We start from the raw sequence: 8275 nt of genomic DNA, 5'->3' as shown, positions 1-8275 counted from the left end.
GCAGGGATTGCTGGACCTCCCACACCAAAGCATTCTTGGGATTTTCTTTACCACCTCCCCTACCACCTCCACTGTCCAAATTCTGCCCATCCACTGGAAGATAGCTCAAACAAAACCCACCCCTAGTGAGGTGCAATCCCGCACGGCATTTTCTTTCACGTTCCTTTTTGCAGTTATTACATCCTGCCTTGTACTATAGTTACGTGTGGACTTGCCTTCTCTTTCTTATTAGATTATAAACTCATTGAGGACAGACTCCACATGTGATGCATTTATGTGTCCCCAGCATAGTGTCTTTGCCCCAACAGCGAGCTCTTGTTGGATAGCTGCTGAATAAATGACTCAGTGAGTGAGTGAATGAATAAATGGCATGATTGCTGCACTCTCCATCAGCAAAGCCACAAAGTAAGTCAGGCAGGGCACATTTTTTTCATCATTTCTGGGTTGGTTTGTATTTTATCCAAAACATCAATCCTTATGATCAGAACTTCTTTTTCATCATCCCAGTTTTTATTCCTTGAGCTTAGTAAGAATTATAATAAGAACGAGTATAATGTTTGTAACTGTCATCTATCCCAGTTCATATTTTAAATAATATGGATCTATTTTCACCGCGGGAAAGGCAGATTTATATTGCTTACATTTACTTCAACATGGAGCTCAGACATTTTATACCAAGAGTGAAGCAAACTGCCACACAGTATCAGATTTTAATAAGACAAATCCCACACTTGCAGTGACCCTGCTTCCTTCCTTTCTTTTATCTCTCCTGCTTTTCCAGAGGAGAGTCTTGTAGGATCCAGGCCCTAGCGTTGTTCTCTTCCAAGTCCTCCACTGCAGCTGTGTATATATCTCTCTCATTCTGCTTTTTCTCAGAAGAATCTTAGCTTCCCTGCAAAGCTGGCATCGCATGCCTTTGAGCTTGAACTCAAAGGGCTGGCTTAGCTTCAGCACTAGGCCCTCCCTGCAAGGTTTGCTGTCCCTTGCCTGCCTGCCAGGTCTGTTCGACCTGTTTTCCACTACAGAGGAGGTGAGATTCACAGCCAGGCGGGCAATGAAGGGCTTCAGATGGCAGATAGACCATGTCCTGCCGGCGCTGCCTCAAACCTGGAGCTCCTTTGGGGTTGCTGTCAGGGACTCACACGTGACATTTTTGTTATCTAGGCAGAAAGTGTGTTTAGGTTAAACTGCCAGTGCCATCGTGTCACTGAGTACTCTGCCGAGCTCCAGACAGGCATTCCCTATCAGTGATAGCTGCAGCAGGCTGGGATCAGCTGCCTCGCCCCTCTGAGCAGCCTGCTTTCTGCTAGCCGCAGTGTTTACAGAGCATCTCAGGCAGCCACCAAGGCTGGAATCAACATTCTCCCTGAGCTTGTAAGGAACAAAGACTGCTACTAAAGATGCACTTGAAGGGAAAAGCATAACAAAATGTCCTGTGACTTCAGAGACGCCTTTTGCAGCATCGTACAGTCATGTTGTTAATTAAAAGAGCTAAACTTGGAAACTAGACTTTGATGCAATATGTTGTTTCCATTCTTGGAAATACATTCACAAGGAGCTAATAAATAATCCATGAATGCTAATCTTTTTAAGTCATTTCGAAGGCATGAAGTCAGCCTAGATAATTGTAAATGCAACGGCTCAACCTCAACTCCATTAAAATGTAAAGGTGCGAACTGATTAGAGACACTCAACTGCTTTTGATAGAAGTCTTAAATTCAAATGCCACATCATTTGTTTTTAGCAAATGGAGTAATTACAATAATATTTTCTTCATTTTTAAGGTCAGATCTCTTAAATCCTACATGCTTGTGCCCGATTTAACTACAGCCAGAATCATTTTCCTTGCGTTCATTAATTAAATGTGTATGTTGCTTAAAGGTAACATCCACTCTTATTTTCTCTGAAGGAGAAATAAATAAATATTCTAAGTTGTCTAGCTACAAGGTTAGAGGGGAGAGTTGTAACATTATTTCATTTCAGATACTATTATTAAAACTGAAAAGAACCTTATTTCCCGCTCTAGTAACTGTTCTTGCTGAGAAAAGGTAGTTTTGTTTAAAGCAAAGGTGTTTTCCTACTGCTGGAGCTTGTCAAACATATTGTGATTTAAATTTTTAAAACTTAAAAAATAATTCACTTGATGATAAAGTCAACGCCTTTTAGTATTCTTGTAGCATCACTGCCCAAAGTAAATTTTGTGAATATTTACCTCTTGTGGGAATTGTGGTATATTGACCAATATATATTTTTCTAGGATTTTGGTAAATATCTAAGAAGTTTCTTATAGGAGAAAACTATACAAGGTTTTATTGTTTCAAGTACACCTGGATTCTAACTAAGACCCAAAAAAGGAACTGATCACTTCTTACTATAAATTAAAAGGTTTCCTTTGCCCCCTACCTCCTGGCTGTCAGGTAATTAAGCTCAGGATATTGGTCACCATGCAGAAGTAAGGTGAGGATGCCGGAAGCTGTCAATCCATTTGTTTAGCACAGGCAAGTCTGATTATAGCTGGACCCAGAACCCTCCAGATGCAGCACTCTTCTGCACTGTCAAAATATTTAACCTTCCTGCAAACATGCAGCTGTCAGTCTACTTGCAGGATTCTACCAAACCCAAAGGATTAAGTGTGATTCAACAAAGCAATGAACACCGGCCAGATATGAGCCATTGGCTCAACTTGCCCAATCCCTGGGCAGGGTTCTAACCAGAGGTGCCAATCTAAGGAGCACCTTTCGAAATACCTATCTGTAGAGATTCTGATTCCCAGGTCTGACGTGACCCCAGTGTCTGTCGTCTGGTGATTCTGGTATGCCATCCTAGGGCAGAAGCACTCATGCTTTATTTTTCATCTGTTTGTGTATTAGAAAGAAAACATAGGGGTGGGGGTAGGCCGGAGGATCAACTTGGAAACGTTTAACACAGGCCAACAGAAGCTGGGGGAAGCAGCACTCTTCTGACACCCAGAGCGGGACTGCAGTGTCATGTGGGCCTCTGTTTCAGTCCTGCTCATCTTGGCTGGGTCACCTCGGATCCACAATTTATCTTCCCCAAGACTCAGCTTTTCTGTCTGTAAAACAGGATAGTAAATACCACCTTCCTTCATCAAACTATTATGAGAATTAAAGGAGCTAATGTGCATAAAACAAAGGCAATTAACATAATGTTTAGCACATAGTAAGTGTGGTGACTATTTGTAGGTTTGTAGAATGTCTACAAATGATCTACAGGGCCAAAAAGGCTTTAAAGATGTTCTCATCCAACTCCCTCTAGCGTCTCAGTTACATCCCGTGGGAAACTTGAATTGGTTGGCTCAGAGAAGGGATTCTGGGAGACATGTTTAGAGCACAGGGAGAGGTTAGTTTGAAGGGAGGGTTTGAAGATAACCTTGATGAAGGATTTTGAATGTCATTGTGATCAACAAGGGCGGCAATTAAGACAAAGCTTCCTTAGTGGATGTTACATGCTCCAAGTGTCAGTTTAGGACCCAAACAGATGGCCAGGCATTGACCCTGTGGATAGGAGGGGAGACGGACAGAGGTGGGAGTAGTTCTGTGGTTTGGTAGGAGGGGTGTGAAATATGTGGTCGTGGCCTGGTGAGGACAAAGAGAATAGAAGAGCTGGGAGGGAAGAGAACAGCTGAAATCTAAAGAATGCATGGATGGGGTGGAAGATGAGACAAAGGTGGGGCTGGGGGTCACTTCTCTGTTTTGAGTCTGAGCAGAACTCTTTCTGTGTTTGTGCAGGCCCTGGTGGTGAAAATTTCTGCAAGGAGCTTAGCTTAATAATGGTTTGATTGCATCCGTCTGTGTTACCTGGGGCGGGATCTTTATCACCTGCAGGTAGACTTACATCACTGTGAATTCCGTACACGTAGGAGGGTAATAAAAAGCAACCTAGGCTTATTTAACCCTCACTGTGTGTGTGCCAGGCATTGAAGTAAGTTTAAGCTTTCATAACAACCCTAAGAGGGAGATACTATTGTTCTCCCTGTTTCACAGGTGAGGGAACTAAGGCACTGAGAGGTCAAGTGGTTTTTGAAAGCTTTCCACTGAGTCAAGGGGAAAGTAGCATTTGAACCCGGGCAGCAGTGTGGCTGCAGAGTCCTGGCCTTTGATTCCTGAGAAGGAATGAATACAGTTTACCCAGTCCGTGAGACTAAACAGGGATCTCACTGGGATTCCAACCAAGTTAGACTCCAAAGCCCAGGCTATTTCCTTCATGGCACACCTGACCCATTAGCAATTCAAAAACCACATTCAACCAATAAGGCAAAGGGGGGAAACGGGGTAAAAGCTGTCTAAGGGCTCAGAGAAGCAACTTGGCAGTACTATAGAGAAGTAACATTTACCAGATTTTCTCTTCATAGAATATAAAACTTGTATGAAAAGTGGTGCTTTCAAAAAGATTTGTAGATATTTTTTGCACACTAAGCTTACATTATATAGGAAAAGGACCATTAGCATAAATATGAAGTTATTCTATTGTTAGAGGGTTGGTAGATGGGAATGAGAGCATTTTGGAGTATCGGTTGTATAAAGGGGATTTTTTTCACATTTTCCCATACGTCCCTTCTGTATTGTTTGAGTCTTTTTAAATGATATTGTGTTTGAGTATTATTTTTCTAATTTAAAAATAATTTTGAAAAATACAGAAATAGAAACTTCAGGTACTTAGGCAGAAATGGGAAAGTCCTAGTGACCCAGTGATATAAACACATATTTACAATTAGCATTCTGAAAACAAGTAAATAATCCCAATGTAACTAAACTTTACACCTATATGTATGTGTGTGTGCATGCATGGGTGTGTAGATGCATATGTGTGTGCATGCCTCTGTGTGTGTGGGCGTGTGTGTGCACAGGCACACGTAGACATCTCACAGGAAGGCAGGCCAAGGTAAGATGCAGCAGGCTACTTAATTATCCCTCATTTCATTGAAGGAGAAGTCTCACAGAAGCATCACAGATTCCAGGAGGCAAATCTGCAAAACTTGGTAGTTACAGAAGTGATCCAGTACCAAGACGAGGCATTGCACCTTCAAAGAGTGAGAGGAAACAGCCAAGAAAAAGCTAGCCAACAGTTAAGCACCTGTTGCCTGTTACTGCTTCTACTCAGTGCACCTCTCAGTTCCGTACTTCAGTAATGGGGCCAGCCTCACAGGTCAAGGGATGGCGAAGATGTATTCTCACATCCGTTTGCAAGAAGGGAGCAAAGCAGAGTGACATGCATCTAGTTTGCCTGGAACAATCCCAGTTGACCCCTTCTGAAGTCAGTCCTCTCCTGTCCTTTCCATCCCTCCTCTGCACTCCCTTTGCTGAGGATAAGACAATGCCCCTCTGGTCCCAGAAACTTACCTCTCTCCATTGCCCTGTTCAAGGTAGATGAAGCTTTACATGTAGCTCAAGCTTCAGGTGAAGTCCTGGATGAAGCGGAGAGGAGAAACTGAGGTCACCAGGTACCCCACAACAATGTTGGAGAAGTTAAACTGCTAGAGTGGAAGGAAGCTGGGTATGTAGAGAAGATATTTGACCCACCTTTGACACCAACACATCATGCAAATAAGCAGTCATGAGCCTGAACTCCTAGAAAAGAAAGGGAAACACACACACGTGTACGTAACTCACACACACAGAGGAATACATGCTTTTAGAATGATCAGGTGCTTAAAGAAAATAAAAGGAGAATGAACATTGCCCTGTTCTTTTCTGACAGGTAGTCACTGGAGTGGGTAAGAATTCAGCTCTGGATTCAGACATGCCTGAGTTTGCAACCCAGCTCAGCCACTAACTACGTAAACCTGTTTTATTAACTGTACAATGGGAATAATAAAAGCACCAGGCTCAAAGCGTTGTTGTGAAGTTTTAAAGATTAATGTGATGATACAGATAAAGTAACCACAGTAATTATTCAATAAATGTTAGCTAGTGCTGCTATTATTGTAGATACACTATGACAACATCATGATAAAGGTACATCATGACCTTAAAAGAATATTTTACTGGAGCATTGTACATGCTGCATAAATGTTAATTGTTATTATTATTACAATTTTTAGTTCAGCCAGTGTAACAATTTATCACTACAATTTGGTTCTTGACACTCTGGTTCTTGACAGTGGGTTTGCCACCTTCTGCTGTCTTCCTGATTTTCACTCACGTGAGAGTGAGGGGGCTGCTGAATGCCAGGGCTATGTCAAGTCCGGGAAAAAGTCTCCAGAATTCTCCTGGCCCAGCCTTGAACATCTTCCAGTAGGAATTGAGGAGAGCTCCAATGTAAAATGAGAGGAAAAGAAGGCAGTGGAGTAATTTACCATTGAGAAGATTTCCCCGTTAGACATTTTTACAGCATCAAACTTGGTAGGGGAGGGGGTTTCTCCTGGCACGATTCTGTTTCCTAGTTTGGTGACACGAACAACAGCATTTCATACTGAAACGTGAAGCCTCTAAAATTAGATGGTGGCCAGAAATTTGTGATGGGTGCTTCACATCGTTCACACTCCTGCTTCACCTCCTGGCTCCACTCAGCTGAGGACAGCTCCACCCTGCAAGAAACTCGCAGCTCAATTTGCAGCAAGTTTTGCTTGATGAGGGGAGGCTGCTGTCAATGGCACCGAAGGCCAAGCAAGGAAGCAGACCTGATTCCTTTCTAGGCTTCATCGCCAGCTGCTTCTCCCTCGGCCTCCTCAGCCCCCAGCTGGCTGGGTTCGTATCCCAGCTCTCTGCTCACCAAGTGTGTGACCGTGGGCGATGACTCCACCTCTGTAAGCTTCCTCGTCTGCAGCTATCAGGTGAGAATAACAATGGGACTTGCATCAGACAGTCATTGGGATTAAATTAGATAAGGAATGGGAAGGCGCTGAGTGTACATAGTAACTACTGCTAAGTGTCATCTCCTTCCTCCTTCCTCCTCCTCTTCCTTCTTCCTCCTCCTTTTTCTTCTTCTTCCTTTTCTTTTTTTTTTTTCTTTAGACAGAGCCTGGCTCTGTTGCCCAGGCTGGAGTGTAGTGGCATGATCTCAACTCACTGCAACCTCCACCTCCCGGGTCAAGTGATTCTCCTGCCTCAGCCTCCCAAGCAGCTGAGATTACAGGCACACGCCCACCATACCCAGCTAACTTTTAGCTTTTTTTTTTTTTTTTTTGTAGAGACAGAGTTTTACCATGTTGACCAGGCTGGTCTCGAACTCCTGTAATCCCAGCACTTTGGGAGGTCTGCCCACCTCGGCCTCCCAAAGCACTGGGATTACAGGCGTGAGCTGCCACTACCGGCCTATCTTCTTATTATTAAGCAGATTGGCATTTCCTGAGGACCTGTTTTGTGCCACACCCGATGCCAGGTGCATTACTCATGTGGTCTTGATGAATCTTCACAACCTTGAAGGGCAGGTGTTGTCATCCCCACGTACGTGCGAGGGAGCTGAGTTCCAGAGCTAAAGCCACTTGTCCCCAGACAATCCCAGAGGGTACAACTGGGATTCCACCTTAGGCTCTCTGATTTCAAAGTCTTGCTCTCCCTACCACACCCCCCATGTGGAGGCCTCACAAATAATGCCTTTCCTGTGGGGCTCAGGGTCTTCAGACTGGTCTTGGCTTGGCTGTGGGTCCTTTCCCAAGAGCACGCAGCATAGCCGAATCTGTTCCAGGCTTTCTGGTTCCCACTCAAGCCATTTATGGGGCAGGATGTGAGGTGAGGGGTGCTCATGTTGTCAGCCTGGCTTATCCGCTTTGGGGCCTTCCTGGCCTAGCCTACAGGTTCATGACTTGGCACAATTACAGTGACCACAATGAAGCCACTGGCTTTGCCCAGAAGCTACTCAGGCCAGGAGCCTGAGAGGAAACAGGATGGGAGCTGGTTTATATTTCAAGGGCTGGAGATGAAGGGACCAGCCCCACCCCAGCTTCCCACCTGATTTTATCTTGTGGAAACAGCCCTCTCATTATTCTGTTGGACCTCTCATTATTTCAAGAACCAAAAACTGAAAGAAAATGATTTTTTTCTCTCTCATACCTGGCCTGCTCTCTATTGCAAATGGCAGTTCGAGGGACAGCTGTCCACCTGCTGTCACCTGTAGGGGTCAGCTGCTGGCCAGGCTACCTGGCAGCCATTTCCCCTTCTTGGTTCCCATGTCTGGATTTTCCTCTAGAACACCCTTTCCCCTCTCTTAACTCTTGGGCTTTGGCTGGGCACCCACCCCGGGGCTCAGGGGTGCAGCACATGGCTCAGCTTAAGCCCGTCTGAGCATAGTGTTGCACTGACCACAGGGCTGGTAT

The 8275-nt window shown here is 44.4% G+C and overlaps 1 long non-coding RNA gene across 1 annotated transcript; it reads right to left on the bottom strand.

Annotated features, from left to right (window-relative positions):
* Nucleotides 1-431: 431 nt before the first annotated feature.
* Nucleotides 432-6969, bottom strand: LOC101017923. Its single transcript, XR_644949.4, has 3 exons — nt 5541-6969; nt 5361-5425; nt 432-3073 (listed from the first exon to the last, which is right to left on the bottom strand). It is a non-coding gene; the product is annotated as an uncharacterized LOC101017923 (long non-coding RNA).
* Between the last annotated feature and the right edge of the window lie 1306 nt (nt 6970-8275).

This window comes from Papio anubis, chromosome 4 (genome assembly GCF_008728515.1).
Source record: "Papio anubis isolate 15944 chromosome 4, Panubis1.0, whole genome shotgun sequence".
Taxonomy (NCBI): Eukaryota; Metazoa; Chordata; class Mammalia; order Primates; family Cercopithecidae; genus Papio; species Papio anubis.
Note: the sequence above shows the minus strand (reverse complement) of the source record. Positions and strands in the feature narration are given on the sequence as shown.